Consider the following 17,087-nt stretch of genomic DNA (forward strand, 5'->3'; position numbering starts at 1 on the left):
CAAACTGTTGAAAATTCTTTAAGAGATGGGAATACCAGATCACCTTAACTGTCTCCTGAGAAACCCATGTGCAGGTCAAGAAGCAACAGATAGAACTGAACATGTAATAGACTGGTTGAAAATTTGGAAAGGAGTGCGTTAAGGCTGTATATTGTCTCCCTGTTTATTTAACTTACATGCAGAGTACTTAATGTGCAATGCTGGGCTGGATCCAGGACAAGCTGGAATCAAGATTGCTGGGAGAAATATTAATAACCTCAGATATGGAGATGACACCACACTTATAGCAGAAAGTGAAGAAGAACTAAAGAGCCTGTTGATGAAGGTGAAAAAAAGAGTGAAAAAGCTGGCTTAAAACTCAAATTCAAAAAACTAAGATCATGGCATCAGATCCTATCACTTCATGACATATAGATGGTGAAACAGTGGGAACAGTGACAAACTTTATTTTCTTGGTCTCCAAAATCACTGTGGATGGTGACTGAAGCCATGAAATTAAAAGACGCCTGCTACTTGGAAGAAAAGCTATGACCAACCTAGACAACATATTAAAAAGAGAGACATTACTTTGCCAACAGAGGTCCATCTAGTCGAAGCTGTGGTTTTTCCAGTAGTCATGTATGGATGTGAGAGTTGGACCATAAAGAAGGGTGAGCGCCAAAGAATTGATGCTTTTGAACTGTGGTGTTGGAGAAGACTCTTGAGAGTCCCTTGGACTGCAAGGAGATCAAATCAGTCAACCCTAAAGGAAATCAACCCTGAATATTCATTGGATGGACTGAGGCTGAAGCTGAAGCTCCAATACTTTGACCACCTAATGGAAAGAGCTAACTCATAAAGGCCCTGATGCTGGGAAAGATTGAAAACAGGAGGAGAAGGGGACGACAGAGGATGAAATGGTTGGATGGCATCATTAACTCAATGGATGTGAGTTTGAGCAAACTCTGGGAGATGGTGAAGGATAGGGAAGCCTGGTATGCTGCAATTCATGGGGTCGCAAAGAGTCAGACCCAACTGAGCAACTGAACAACAACATATACAATGTGTCTGCATAGTGGAAGTACCATATATATATGCTGTATATTTGTTTTCAGCCCCACTGAAATTGGCAAGGACTACCCTCCTCCTCTGGCTACAGAACTGGTTGTTAAATACGTACCAGTACACTCTTGGGAATGATTATGATGTTGTGCTTATGTTTTTAAAAAATTCTTTACCTGCTGAAGATGAGGACTAAAATAAGTCTGATAAAGGATTATATCTAGAATTTGTTTCAAATAATCCCATTGGAGTGGGTATCATGTTTGTTGTGTCAGAGTAATGGACACAGAGGCTTTATTTTACTACTGCTCTCTACTTTTGTGTATGTTTCAAATCTTCCATAATAAAATGTTAATAATTAAGGAATATGCTAAGTTGCTTCAGTCGTGTCCGACTTTTTGCAACCCATGGACTGTAGCTCACCAGGCTTCTCTGTCCATGAGATTCCCCAAGCAAGAATACTGGAGTGGGTTGCCATGCTCCTCTAAGGGATCTTTCCAACCCAGGGATCGAACTCACATCTCTTGTCTCCTGCATTGGTGGGCGAGTTCTTTACCACTAGCTCCACCTGGGAAGCCCAATTTAGGAATATTACAATATAAATAAGTGGCCTATACCCAGTAGATGGTCTGGTACCTGTCTATGCCTCAAACTTTGGTGCGTCAAACATTGAAAAAATATGATTCTCTAATTTTAGAGCCCTTTCTTGTAACTGGTTGATGTAGATCATCGAAATAGTAAATAAAATCAAGAAATCACTATGCACAGTTTCCCATACCTGTAAGTACGAAGGAACCCAACAGAGCCCTCTCTATGACACTGAAAAGCTCTCCCTTCATAGTGGGATGAAAATGTACTTGTTGGATTGCAATCCTGTTTGCAGAAGCAAACAGATAGAGGAAAATGAATCACATTATTGCTCAGAGGACTCCTTTGGGCTATCTGACAGCTGTGTGCCCTCTAGATTTATTTTCAGTCTAACTGATTTGAGTCATTGCTCAAGAAAGGAGTGCTGTCAAGTGCATCGTCTTCTCTGCAGCTGATGAGCTTCCTAAACATTGCCTTGCTGATAAAATTGATGTGTTTGGAATTGCTGGCCTATGAATTAAATTAGGCCAAATCCAATGACTTAAAACACATAGCCTAGGTTATGTGCTGACTATATCTCACAAAGAGTGCACAAACACAATATTTTTTCTAACGTATATCTAGACAGCAACTGGATAATTTGTAGCTTAGAATACATCTCTCTTTTTTCTAAGTGTGAGGTCTTTTTTAATTTCATTCACTGTATGCATCTGGAGACTGGTGGTAGTTTTCCTCTTTTCTTTGATTGTATAATAATTCCTACTTACCAAATGCAGTTGACCAGAGGAAAAAATTTATGTAGAATAAGGAATGCATGTGATCACTGTGATTATCCCATCAAGCAGAGTGGTGAGGAAATTATTAGGTTTTATGTGAGGGGGACAGGGAAGGGCAATAAGAACCTTTAGGGGAAAGTAGTCTATAATATTTATCTTGTAACTTTAAATTATGTGAGTTTCTAGGCTGTGTAAGAAATATAGGCTTAGACCATCCTCTAGATTTAACCACACACACCAAAAAAATTTAAAATGTCAAGCAGTGAAAATAACAGATGTTCAACTCAGGTACCCTGGGGTCAGATTACCAAAAGGAAGTCTAGGTTGAAGCAGATGCTGAAAACAGGAACTGAGGTCAGGAAACAAGAAGTCAGAGTAGGAGGGTAGAAGAATCATAACTCCTTGTAAGACAGAGTGTGGCAGAGGAATCACCTGGAGAATCTGGGAACGTGTAATATTTGGCTACCATTTCCCTCACGTTCATTTTTTTGTACCAGTAACCTTCAATGGCCTACAGAATCTCACGATGATATAGGTCCTACAAGAATTTCTTTGGAGTATATAAATAGAAATCACGGTTCAAGATGAAGTTAGAATATGGAAATTGAGTCATGATTGCTAAGGAAAAACACATGTCAAGTCTGTGAAGTACAGTAATCACAGGACTGTGATATATTCACTCAGCAGTTATTTACTGAGCTCCTATTATCTGAGTTAAAAGCTAGAGAGAGATATGTCATTGAACTTTACAGATAAAAGCTCTGTGCTCTTGGAGCCTACTGGGCCTGGTGGGTAGACACAGAAAGTAGACAAAATAATTATGTAGTACATTAAACAGAGATAAATTACACAGAGAAGAACAAAACAGGAAGTATTCTTCAGAATTGGATTCCCCAAGGGTACATTTCCCAATTCTATCAAAGCTAGCAAAGGAAAGATTGATATTTATAAATATACAAAACATACCACATCTTAAATTCCTTCCTATTCCTATTAACTCTGTTGATAAGCTAAATATATTCACTATTTCTGCAACCAACCAGTAAATTTAGAGCACAAAATGAAGTTTAAGTACCGTGAGAGAGAGCAGCTTTTTTACACCGAAGTATACAATGAAAAATCTTCCCTTACACATTTTGTTAGAGATTTGTCCATTCATGATCAGGAAGGCAGTGAGCACCTGCAGTGGGAGACTGGAAGTTCATATTTAAAAGTCTTTTAATCCTGTTTACCTCCATTTGGGCAGACAAGTAAAAGCCACCTTAAGAGGCATGTATGTGTGTGTGTGTTTTATAACATACAGACTTTATATTTTAGTCAACTTGATGGCCTTCATAAAAAATTAAATTGTCTCATCTTTAAATAGAAATATTCACAAAGGAAAATATTAAGTGAGCTACTTTTTATAGAAGATAGATTCAGTCTACATTTAGTTTTTTACTTTTTTCCAAATTACCAAGTGCGAGCCTTTATCTTAAATAACTTATTTTTTTCTAGATTACCAAGTGCAAGCCTTTGAATCCAACATTGGCCAAAGTCAGTGGCAAAAACAGTCTAACAACTCATTCATATGTTCTCCTCTCCACAGGGCTCCAGTTTATTTCCTACTGCCTACCAAAGCTTACCACCTAAAAGGTACTGCAAACTCAGTATTTTTAAAAACCGTTCTCTACTGACCAATTTTCACCATTGACCCTGGGTCCAAAACAAGGGTGGTCACTTGTCCTTGAGTCCTGGCTCTCCTTAACATTGGGTTTGCCACTAGTCCTGATTAGTTCTGAGTAGCCCTAGGATCCATGCCCATAAACTGTTTAGCAAAGTACCTGCTTGAAAGAGTGATGGTACTTCAAAGTATTTGCTTTTATTCCCCTTTTTCTCATACTCAGTCACATCTTACCTCAAACCTTTTTTGTTTTTATCCCTTGGACTATTGATCTGGTCTCGTACATTTCTCCTTTCTAATGAATCCCCCATGCTACCAAAGCAGCAAATACCAAATTTCTAAATTTGAAATTTAACACTGACCAGATCATTTCACTTCCTTGTATAAAAACCTTCATGGTTCCATAGCATGGTACCCAAGTCTCTTTGTGATCTGAACCTGTGGCCTTTTCACCCCACCTTCTTCAACTTTCCTGCAGGGTTCATTCCCAAGAGCAATACTCAGTCAAAACTTAGCCTAGCCAAACCCCTAATAAAGAAATAAAATCTTTATTATGATAGTAAATTATCCTTGATCAAAGTGAAAGTGAAATTCACCAGATTGCTCATTGGCCTTCCAATGAATAATTGAATATTAACTCACACTTCATGATAAAGCCTTTCACCCAACTTCATTCCTATTTCCTTTCCTCCTATCTCCCATCAGCCAATACTTGTCAAGTTTTTTTCTGTTACTGCTACTTAAATTCGCTCCTGTTATTTTCACCGACACTACGCTGTTTGGGTCCCCACTCCGCAGTTATTGAATTACTGCAGTAGGATCCTACCTGCTTCCCTTGCCTTCATTCTGTCTCCCCTCCCTTCTCCTGCCCCAGGGGATCTCCCTTGCCCCGCTAGGTTCATTTTCCTAAAACATTCCTTGCATTCTATTTTAGAATATATAGTGTTTCTCTTTTCTGAGTCAAGACAAACTACATTCTTTATTCTGAGATCTTAAGTCTTAAAAGTGTCCTTATACATCTTTGTGAAGTCATTTCCGTTTGGCTAGAAGACTACCATCAGTCATCAGTGGGACCTGCTGACTCATTGCTTTTCCTCACTCAGGACCTCCCTGATCTTGCCCTTCCCCAACTGGAATTCTTCTTGATCCAGCTCCATCATATTCCCTAAGTCTCAGATATACATCACCTATGCTGCTTTCTCCATTCCCTGAACTCTTACTGTTGGCCTTTGTGAGAGGCAGCATTAATAGTGAGAACACCACCATATTTGGGGTCAGTAATGAGATCAAGCTCTTGTTCACCATACATCTGACTTAGGCAGCTGTTTTTTCTCTCTGAGCTGGTCTCCTTAGTAAAGTCAAGTGAGTGATTTAAATGACTTATGGGAAAAATTACTCCAAAAACTATAAAGCATTATGCAGGTGTATCTCACTGTTGTTTCAACTATCCTGTTCAATTCTTGATTATATATATTTCTGTTCCCTATCCATTTTGTGTTTATTTCCTGTCACCCTAATTTTAGAGTGTTTGAAGGGTAGATATGAGATGAAATACAAAAGAAAAATGAATTCTCCTTTAATGACTGTCATTCCTTCTTGTCCTGTTTAGCCTACAACATAGCAAATGTTCAATAAATTCTCCCCTGTCAAGAGAATCCAGTGAATACAAACGAAAACTAAAAGGCACTAGAGTGGAAAGTACAGGGAGAGAGTAACCGGCAGACAACAAATGCCAGAGAGAAGGAGACTGTCCAGGCCACTGGCCTGCCTCAGTACTGACTGACTTTATCAGTTTACAGGTGGGCTCATTAGACCCCTAGGCAGTGTCTTTAGACATGACAAGAGAATTACCTCATTTTCTTAGGAATAATACAGTTCTTGCATAGAACAAGCTCTCAAATGTTTATTGAATTCACTATCCACAGAATTAATTATGTATATTGTTATATGCACATGGTTTATACAAGCAGGTATTAGTGCCCATGGATGTCACTGACATTCATAGTTTTGGGGTTTTTTTTTCCTTTAAATTCATTCTCATGTGTAGCAGCAGTGTCTGCTTTGTCTACAGAGGAGCACTGGCCTATTCGCCTTTGCATTGTGTTTGTGCACTGTTTAACAGGGAGTACCTGATTCCTTGTTGACGCCTAGCTTGTTTATCTAAGAAATGTCTATAGAAGTATTGCATTGTTTCTATAGTTCGGTTCAGTTCAGTCGCTCAGTCGTGTCCAACTCTGCGACCCCATGAATCGCAGCACGCCAGGACCTCCCTGTCCATCACCAACTCCCAGAGTTCACTCAAACTCATGTCCATCGAGTCGGTGATGTCATCCAGCCATCTCATCCTCTGTCGTACCCTTCTCCTCCTGCCCCCAATCCCTCCCAGCATCAGAGTCTTTTCCAGTGAGTCAGCTCTTCGCATGAGGTGGCCAAAGTATTGGAGTTTCAGCTTTAGCATCATTCCTTCCAAAGAAATCCCAGGGCTGATCTCCTTCAGAATGGACTGGTTGGATCTCCTTTCAGGCCAAGGGACTCTCAAGAGTCTTCTCCAACACCACAGTTCAAAAGCATCAATTCTTCAGTGCTCAGCTTTCTCCACAGTCCAGCTCTCACATCCATAAATGACCACTGGAAAAACCATAGCCTTGACTAGACGGACCTTGGTCTGCAAAGTAATGTCTCTGCATTTTGATATGCTATCAGGTTGGTCACAGCTTTCCTTCCAAGGAGTAAGCGTCTTTTAATTTCATGGCTGCAGTCACCATCTGCAGTGATTTTGGAGCCCCCCAAAATAAAGTCTGACACTGTTTCCACTGTTTCCCTCTAATTCCCATGAAGTAATGGGACCAGATGCCATGATCTTAGTTTTCTGAGTGTTGAGCTTTAAGCCAACTTTTTCACTCTCCTCTTTCACTTTCATCAAAAGGCTTTTTAGTTCCTCTTCACTTTCTGCCATAAGGGTGGTGTCATCTGCATATCTGAGGTTATTGATATTTCTCCTGGCAATCTTGATTCCAGCTTGTGCTTCATCCAGCCCAGCATTTCTCATGATGTACTCCGCATATAAGTTAAATAAGCAGGGTGACAATAGACAGCCTTGACGTACTCCTTTTCCTATTGGGAACCAGTCTGTTGTTCCATGTCCAGTTCTAACTGTTGCTTCCTGACCTGCATATAGGTTTCTCAAGAGGCAGATCAGGTGATCTGGTATTCCCATCTCTTGAAGAATGTTCCACAGTTTATTGTGGAACACTTTGATCCACACAGTCAAAGGCTTTGGCATAACCAATAAAGCAGAAATCGATGTTTTTCTGGAACTCTCTTGCTTTTTCCATGATCCAGTGGATGGTGGCAATTTGATCTCTAGTTCCTCTGCCTTTTCTAAACCAGCTTGAACACCTAGAATTTCACAGTTCATGTATTGCTGAAGCCTGGCTTGTAGAATTTTGAGCATTACTTTACTAGCGTGTGAGATGAATGCACTTGTGAGGTAGTGTGAGCATTCTTTGGCATTGCCTTTCTTTGGGATTGGAATGAAAACTGACCTTTTCCAGTCTTGTGGCCACTGCTGAGTTTTCCAAATGTGCTGGCATATTGAGTGCAGCACTTTCACAGCATCATCTTTCAGGATTTGAAATAGCTCAACTGGAATTCTATGACCTCCACTAGCTTTGTTCAGTGATGCTTTCTAAGGCCCACTTGACTTCATATTTCAGGATGTCTGGCTCTACGTGAGTGATCACACCTTCGTGATTATCTTGGTCGTGAAGCTCTTTTTTGTACAGTTCTTCTGTGTATTCTTGCCACCTCTTCTTAATATCTTCTGCTTCTGTTAGGTCCATACCATTTCTGTCTTTTATCGAGCCCATCTTTGCATGAAATGTTCCCTTGGTATCTCTAATTTTCTTGAAGAGATCTCTAGTCTTTTCCATTCTGTTGTTTTCCTCTATTTCTTTGCATTGATCGCTGAGGAAGGCTTTCTTATCTCTCCTTGCTATTCTTTGGAACTCTGCATTCAAATAGGAATATCTTTGCTTTTCTCCTTTGCTTTTCACTTCTCTTCTTTTCACAGCTATTTGTAAGGCCTCCTCAGACAGCCGTTTTGCTTTTTTGCAACTTCTATAGTAAACTTAGTCAAATCCTGCTCAAAATTAAAAATAAGAATAAAAGTCGCTGTCAGTAAGTGGGGAATTCCTTCTGCTTTTGCACAGGTACCTTCCAGCTGCCTCTTCCACAAGGCAGACCTCTAGGAATGAAGGAAAAGGTTCTGAGTGCAGGTGCTTATGATTCTGCTTGGTAGGGCAATGTGATCTTTGACAAGTCTTGTTTGATAACACTTTTCTTGAACAATAAAAATAATCATTAGATACGTATAACTCTTGTTATGTCTGGGTCACTGAGTCTTCATACTCAGTGAAAAAACAAACTGATCAAACGGTAAAATATGGTTCCTATTTTTAAGGAGTTATCATTTAAAGTAAATCACAAGGAATGACAGAAATCTCGGCAAAACCATTAGGAGGTATGGGATTTGCTTGTTACCTTAGAAGCAAAAGGCACACTTCTCCAAAGTAAGTCATTAAAGACTGCGATTGCTTTGTTTTGTTTTGTTTTTAGGACTGACTTTGTATCATGAAAATGATAGCTTAACCCTGTTCTCCATTCACCAGGCAGGTGGGTGAGCATCATTTCATATGAGCCAGCCCAGCTGTAGGAAAAGGCATTTGCATAGGAGGTTGAGGGGAATTGCCAAACAACAAAATGAAGACTTCTCCTTTGGCAATTCCTCCTATTACAACTTCATATAAATTGATGTTTCCATAGGAATGAATTTTTACATGGAATCTTAATAGTGCTTCAGCAGATTCCAAATGTATTCTTTCATCTTACTCTGCTTTCACAACGTGATCATGTTTGTTCTCACTTCCTGGTTTGTGCACACAAGCCTGTTGCTGGGGAATATTTAAACAAAGTGTTTATGAAAGAAGAATATAGTTTTTAATGGATATGTTTTGATTTGATTTAGATTTAGTTCCTGTAGTAATTTTTATAGAAATAAGATTTCTGATGCCTAAACTGGTAAACCAGTTACGTAAAGAAAACTTTTGGCACTGAATTTAATTTTTTAAAAATCTCTTTGGGCACTGAATTTAATTAAGTTCAGTTCAGTTCAGTTGCTCAGTCGTGTCCGACTCTTTGCAACCCCATGAATCGCAGCACGCCAGGCCTCCCTGTCCATCACCAACTCCCAGAGTTCACTCAAACTCACGTCCATCGAGTCGGTGATGCCATCCAGCCATCTCATCCTCTGTTGTCCCCTTCTCCTCCTCCCCCCAATCCCTCCCAGCATCATAGTCTTTTCCAATGAGTCAACTCTTTGCATGAGGTGGCCAAAGTACTGGAGTTCCAATTAAGTTACCTTGTGGTAAAGTCTACAGAACTGTTTGATTAGGCACCAGTTGTGAAACAAATGAAATGTTGGCCCATAATTAGAGTAATTGTAACTTGATTTTAAACAGATTTGATTGCATGGTGAGTGACATAATGCCTAACGATTTCTCCAGAAGAAAAGCCCAGTATACTCTTGGGTGGATGGCTTGCCTCGGGCATGTCTAACATGAACACTTGTGTATCTGGCACCATTATGTGTGTGTGTGTGTGTGTGTGTGTGTTTTAAACGACTGTTCTTCTCTGTTATAACATTGCATGAAATATTTGGCTACTAATTCTAAAAGTATTATTTTTATCTCAAAGCATCTAATTTCTACCAAAGTATTCAAGTACCATCTAGTGTAGAGAAACTAATCAGGAATTTTCCTGGCAGTCCTATGGTTAAGACTCCATGCTTCCACTGCAGGGGGCCTGGATTCAATCCCTGGTCCAGAACCTAAGATCCCTACGTGCCACTTGATGCAGCAAAACAGTAATAACAACAACAGAAACTAATCAAATACTTTTCTCTTTTGAAAATATCAATTATGACTTTTAGGAAAACTCCGTCCCCTCAAAATCTAAAATGTCCAGTTGCATCATTTTACTGGCTAATCTGAAAGCTTAATAATTTTAAACATAACTGCTTTTCTACTTGGTATTTCAAAGTCCCAATATGTTTTATTTTACAAGGTGACATGATGTATACCCTAATACAGATTTAGGCTTACTGCTCGCATCCTCAAATCCTTTCCAATGAATGCTTCCTTATGTTTTAAAACTAACTTCCCTAATATATACTAATATGCCATTAAAGTTTTTTTTCCATCAGTCCTCTGCTCACATGCCATTAATGGTTTCCTATTGCCTGTATGTTCTAATCTAAATTCCTTTCTGCTCTCATAAAAATACTTGGCTATTAATTCTAAGTGATATTTGTATCCCAAAGCAATTATTTCTCAGGTGCCTGTTACATACCAAGGGCTGAGATGCATCTTGAAAAATTCTTAGCCTGACAATCTAGACTTTAATATTTAACCCTAATCTACTTTACACTCATCTCCATTATTGTTGTCTCAAAAATTCCACTCCATCTGCACTAACTAAAATCCACTCCAGTCTCTTCACTAACTTCTGAAATATCCTTTTGCCTTTTTATTTGTTCCCCATCCCTTCACATAAAATATTATGAGCCCCTTATTAATCCTCCCTTCTATCCCTCATCCCATTACCTCCCATTCATATAAATCCTGTGCATTTTTCTTGGTCCAACTCATAAATCTTGTGCAATGACTATTATTTCCTTAGTATATATTACCTTAAAACACAACTATGTAATCCATTTGTATGATCTTGTATTCATGCTTTATTTACCAAAGCATAAGCTCCTTTTGAAGTTCGTGTCTTGAGCCTGACACCTTTCTGTCCCCTTCAGCACCTGGGATGATGCTTTGCACCCAGTAGAGGCTAGGTCATGATTGTTGAGGATGCCTAGTGAATGAAAGATGTGACAGTCCTCCAACACTCTCTGAACCCCATCTCTGGCTGGGACCAAGTTGGTGGCACATAGGACCCTCTTCATTTCTGTCTCTGTTCAACTGACAGTGACTTTGTTGTTGTCTTCCTTCAATGAGTAAAGACTTTCCACAATAGAAATGTGCGATGTTGTCGGGCGGAAATAGAAAAATGTTATTTATTGTGTATGGATTAAGGGGAAAAAAATAGAGATAGGAAAAAAAGACACCATTAGCTTTCTTGGTACAATCTTTCTACTTTCAAGTCTGTTGCTGAGAAATAATAGTAGATTCATGTGCTGTGCACAGAGGAGAAACCCAGGTCACTGACCAAAGATGATACCTGTCATGCTGCTGAATTTGTCACTGAGCCAGGCAAAGCCCCACCCTGATTTAGAAGTCATGTATTAAACTTCTAGACAGAGAGTGTGGCTTTTATTTCCTGGAAGCCATCACAACTCTAAACTTTCAGAGAGAGCATGGTTTCTCTCCTTTGCTAAAAAATACCACATGAAGCCACAGAGTCCTCTGAGTTCTGAAGCCCAAAGCCAACCCAGTGTGTGGAAACCCTACCACTCCCCTTCTTTGGAATGGGGACGACCTACCTGATTCCTGTTATTTCAGTCCTTCATGGGTTCTTTTAGAAGTCTGACCCTCCTCTTATCACCTCAGTAACCCCAGAGCTGCCTCACATTATTCTTAAGGCCATGCCTAAACTAAACCTCTTTTCTCTGCTGACAGGGCTAGAATATAGACTTAATTTCCTAAAGGATTCTGTTGATTTGAAGATTAGATGATGCAGTATTTGTAGGAAATGGTTCCGGTTTCTGCTTCAAGCAAGGGGGAGGGGAGGTTCTCATTTTAATTATTTTAATGTTCATTTAATATTTAATGGCAGTTCTGCCTGCTAAGCCCTGGGCATACAATGATGAGCATGAGACAGGTAGACCAGACCTCCTAGAGCTTATCGTTTTAGTTGAAGAGAAGTAAAACTCAATTGAATGATTACATAAGGGTGTGTAATAAATGCTGTGAAAGCAAGGAATAGAAAACTGGAAAAGCCAGATGTGAAGGTCCTGGTCAAAGGTTTCCCTTAAGAAGTAACTTCTCTAAGTCATTAACTCAGGACATCCATGGCTTAAGTGACTGCTTGCTCTGTTTGGGCCTTGAAGGTGAACCTGACTTTCTAACTGGACCACTTGGCACTGTGTCAGACTGCAACTGTTTTGAATAAGAATTAGCCCTTCTGTAAGACTCTTCTCATGCAGTGTGATGCCATGAGTGGTATAATAAGAAATACATGTATATTTGGTCTTTGCCTTCAGTGTATAGCACAGAGCTCCTAAAATCCTTGGAATTTCCTGACAGAAGATCTTTTGTTACACAGGATGAGCCCCTTTCAACCCTACCCTAGTTTATGCAAATAGAGTGACTCTGGGGTGGCTTCTAGATAGAGGCTGATTGCCATAGAAATCAACCAAGTTATTAGAGGGTTGAAACTTTCAGTCTAGCCACTGACCTCTGAGGAAGGAGGAGGGGGTGTCAAGAGATTTCTAATCGCCAGTGTCCAGTGATTTAATCAATCATGCCTAGGTAGTGAAACTTCCAGAAACATGCCTAGACTACAGAATCTGGGAGCTTCCAGATTAGTGAACATATTGAGGCTCTGGGAGGGTGTCATACTTAGTACATGAAAGCTTCACACCCTCTGCCACCCTGCCCACACACACCATCAAATACTCACCCTGTGCATCTCTTCCATTTGGTTGTTGCAGAGTTGTATCCTTTACGATAAACTTGTAAGCATAAAGTGTTTCCCTGAGTTCTATGAATCGTTGTAGTGAATTATCAAGCTTGAGGAGGGGGTTGGGGGAACCCCTGAATTTGTAGTCACGTTAGACAGAAGTGTGGATCATCCGAGTCTCTGGGACTTGAGACTGGCATCTAAAGTAGGGGCGGTCTTGTGGGACTCTACACATAAACCTGTGGAATCTTGCACTAACCTAAGTGTTGGAAGAGGATTGTGTGGAAGGCTACCCAGTTGGTGTCGGAAAAGGTGATGTCAGAAAAAGACAACTCACTATGTTTACCCTGAATGGAAACCAGACATTTCTCTGCTCTAGCAGAGGAGCGAATGGAAACCAGTGTTTTTGAGCACCAGCAGCCATTAACCAGGGTTGCATATAGGAAGCACTGATTTAACACCAAGGTGAAGGTGGACTTTTTAACCTCTGAAAAGTAGATGATATAAGAGCTTGCTTTTCAAAACTGACCTACTTCTCTCTTAATGCTCTTGCTCAATCCTTTACTTCCCACACTTTCCAGGGAAAACAGGAGCCAGAAGAGATAAGCAGTCGGCTGATAGAATGTTTTAAAAGGCCTCTGGGTTGGGCAGACAGGCATGGCTGCACTTCTTTGGCATTGTGAACCAGAGATTGTGGATGTTATTTTTTTTCGTTTTCTTTCTTTCTTTCTTCCTTCTTTCTTTCCTTCCTTCCTTCCTCCCTCTCTCTTTCATGCCTAGTTGACAGAATGAATGGCCCATTTTCAGTCCATTATTGCAAGGTGAATTTGGAGAAGACCCATGTACTCGAGTTGTTTTCTCACAGTGAAGAGACCGTTGCGGTTTTGTGTTTTGGTCACATATTTCTACCCAGACCCCTGTGCCTTTTTTAAAAATTCTTTTTGGCTTTGTAGCAGGACTTCAATGTGAGGGGGCGTCAGTGACTTTGTAACATTTGCTGTTTTGTTTCCCTGGAACCAAGGTGGTATAAATAAGGCTCACTTCATGGGCTGTTTTGTTTCAATTTAGGATAGTGCTCTAAGGCCAGAAGCATCCTCCTCTAAAATTACTTTACCAGCAAAAAATTGGCTTTCTCTACTGGGTTCCCCTTTACATTTATGTACACCTTTACTGATTGCAACATGCTTCTGCAGTGTTTCTTTACCACTACTGTCAAGTCATGGGGGCAGTATAGATTGGCCCTATTTCAAAGCGTAGGACATGGTGGCCTGGACTAAGTGAGTGGTTTGCTTTAGCCCCTGCAGATGGCGGTGGAGGCAGGCCTGGGAATTGTTCCAGTGTACATTTTCCACTATGAGCAGAGAAAACCAGCCCCAACCTCCTACTCTCACTTGTGGGGTAGAGTGGAGGGTTAGGGGAACAACAGATATGAATAAATAAAACGTGGGCAGTTTGCAGTCACCTAAAGCAGCTTCAGAACATTCACAGAGCAGCACCTGTTCTCAAGTGACTGGTGACTACAGAATAAGGTCCAGGCTGCCCCGCCTTTGGGGAAGGAAATAGCAAGAGCTAGTAAAACCACAGAAAGGGCTGGATGGCTCTCCTTTCCATGCTGTTCTATTGCCAGCTTCCCTCCCACCTCCCCGAGACATTATGACAAATAACCAAATCAGGAGATGATATGTTTTGAAAAGATGTCTCTAGCTACAGTATGGAATTGGAACTAAGGAAGTCAAGAAAGGAGGCTTTTCCAGCTGTCTTCCCCAAAGATGAGGCAGGCTTCATCCAAGGCAGTGGTAGTGGGGATGCAGAAGGGAATAGTTTAAGAAAAGAACCAATTGATTTCAGAGAATAGAAGAAAGGGTTTGTGGTTAGTTATGAGAGTTCTGGATGTTGCCATCAGCCTTCAGCATCATTCAGCTATCAGTGTTAATGTTGCTTCCAATATTCAGGCACTCAGGAAGAGCAGGTTTGATGTGGGTGTTGAGAAGTGACAGGTTCAGTTTGGGACATGCTAAGTTTCAATTTTCCACACATCTCAGTATGTAGCCAGGAAGATAATGGGGAGGCGATTCTGTGGTTTAGGATTAGGGAGCTGGGCTTGTCGTGTAGTGTTTGGGATTCATCTGCAGGGAGATGTGGATGATTCTTAATAGAGGATGTCCCCCTAGGAGAGCATATGCATGCATAGAGAAGCTACTGGCCAGGGACTGAATCCTGGCAAACCCTGCTGCCTAAGGGATGGTGGTGTTAGGACCCTTCCATGGCTCCCACTTACCTTTCTAGCTCAATTAAAAATCAATGCTTTCATCATATGCTTGACCTGATGACCTTCCTTTCTTGCAGTGACCCACTTTTCCTCTCATTTTGGCAAGACCAATTTATTAGTTTCTAATTGCATACCATTCAGTGTACTCTCTTTCCAAGAAAACACAGCATTTACCTTCAGGTTAATGCTTTTCCTGGTCATATCGCTTTCTTCTCTTAAAGCCCTGCTTCACTCTCATCCCTTCAAAGTTGTCTTTTCAGATTAGGTCTCACTTAGCTCCAGCTTCAGTCAGTCAGCTCACAGGATGCTAGAATGCTGGAATGCTGGGAGTGGAGGGTCTATCATTTGGCTCTGTAACATGACAAGTGAGGGAAGTCAGGTCAGATGAGGTGAGATGACTTGTCTAATATATGATCAGCTAGATATAAAGTAAAGAGTAGAAATTGGGTTTTCCCATACCTAGTCAGGGATTCTTTCTGTTAGGGCACGATGCCTCAGAGTCTTAATTCTTCCCTATGCCATGGTGATGGTTACTTTCCTTCATTTAAACATCCATCTAATTACTACATTCCCCTCATCCTTCTTCAATATAGCCCTGTAGAGAGGCAGAGCAGCTATTTCTTATTTTAAATTGGCTCTCATTTGATATGGACCATTACCTTTATTCTCTCAGGCCTTGAATGGATATTTCTGCCACACATAATGCAGAGACCAAGGAAGTAACAAGGCAGTCCTACAAAATCGTGTGTTGTTATAATTGATTGACTACTCTTAAGAGCCCAATAAGTATGTCTGCTATCACTAAGGCAAAGGATTATGGTGAATCTTCTCTAACCACTTCCACACACACACACACACACATGCAATCTCTCCACCTTAGCACCAACCTCTCCACCCTGCCTCACACCCTATAAGGCTATCCTAGATGCTTTTTGCTGAACTGACCTATTAATAAAAGAAGATTAACAGGAGGATCAAATACTTTCCAAATTCATCATAAGTTATTAATGATTTTTATAAACATGTGGGTTCTTCATTTCTTATAGGAGAAAAAAAATAAAAAAGATCCCATATGTGTGTGTTTACCTAACTAGTCACTAGAAGATTTTTGAATGTCTTAGCTTCTTCATATAAGGCTGTTTAGTTTAAAAGAGACCCATGCCTTTTCTGGACAAATTAGTGAGATCATATCTCCCCAACTCAAATATTTCCAATTAAAAACCAAAAAATTCATAATGAAATATTTAGTGTTATAATAATTTGTGAATTATGGACAAAGCAAATTTGACACAGTATATTTTTATGTGTTATGTTTGCTGGTACATGGGGGCCTGCTATATATTTCATTTGTGTAATCCATTTATGCTCATTTTAAAGCAGGGGAATTCCCTTGTGGTCCAATAGTTAGGACCCCATGCTTTCATAGCCAGAGGTGTAGGTTCAATCCCTGTTCTGGGAACTAAGATCCTGCAAGCTGTGAGGCATGGCCAAGAAGAAAAAAAAAAAAATGAAGCAGAATAGTTTTCCTGTTTTACATGAGAGGGGCTTTCCTGGTGACTCAGAGATTAAAGCGTCAGCCTGCAATGTGGGAGACCCGGGTTCAATCCCTGGGTCAGGAAGATTCCCTGGAGAAGGAAATAGCAACCCACTCCAGTATTCTTGCCTGGAGATCCCATGGAGGGAGGAGCCTGGTGGGCTACAGTCCACAGGGTCCAGTCCACAGGATTGCAGAGTCGGACACAACCAAGCAACTTCACTTTCTTTTCACTTTCTTTACATGAGAGATTTTTTTTGTGGTAAAATATATATAACATAAAATGTACAGTTTTAACCATTTTAAAGTGTGTAGTTCTGTGGCATAAAATATATTCACATTGGTGTGCATCTGTGATTATAGACTTTAAAACATGGCCTTGGGTGACATTAGCTGTATCTGACTTGTCTGCAGCATGAACCTTGATTGGAAAGATAGGCATAAAAGTGGAGGTTACTTGGACAGGTTAACTTTTTAAAAATGTTGCATCGCCCTGGGTTGTTTTGGCTTCACAATACCTGGTCTTCC

The 17,087-nt window shown here is 40.4% G+C and overlaps 1 protein-coding gene across 6 annotated transcripts in view; it reads left to right on the forward strand.

Moving 5' to 3' along the window:
• LRRC8B (leucine rich repeat containing 8 VRAC subunit B) overlaps positions 1–17,087 on the forward strand; it is a 77,218-nt gene that overhangs the window by 20,216 nt on the left and 39,915 nt on the right. Inside the window, exon 2 of one of the 6 annotated variants that reach the window (XM_069597158.1) lies at positions 3,994–4,040. The exons of the other annotated variants lie outside the window; for them this stretch is intronic. The gene's annotated coding sequence lies outside the window, so the exon portion shown is untranslated. The remainder of the gene's footprint in view (positions 1–3,993; positions 4,041–17,087) is intronic. 6 annotated transcript variants of the gene reach the window in all.

The sequence above is a fragment of the Ovis canadensis genome, chromosome 1 (genome assembly GCF_042477335.2).
Source record: "Ovis canadensis isolate MfBH-ARS-UI-01 breed Bighorn chromosome 1, ARS-UI_OviCan_v2, whole genome shotgun sequence".
In the NCBI taxonomy this organism is placed as follows: domain Eukaryota; kingdom Metazoa; phylum Chordata; class Mammalia; order Artiodactyla; family Bovidae; genus Ovis; species Ovis canadensis.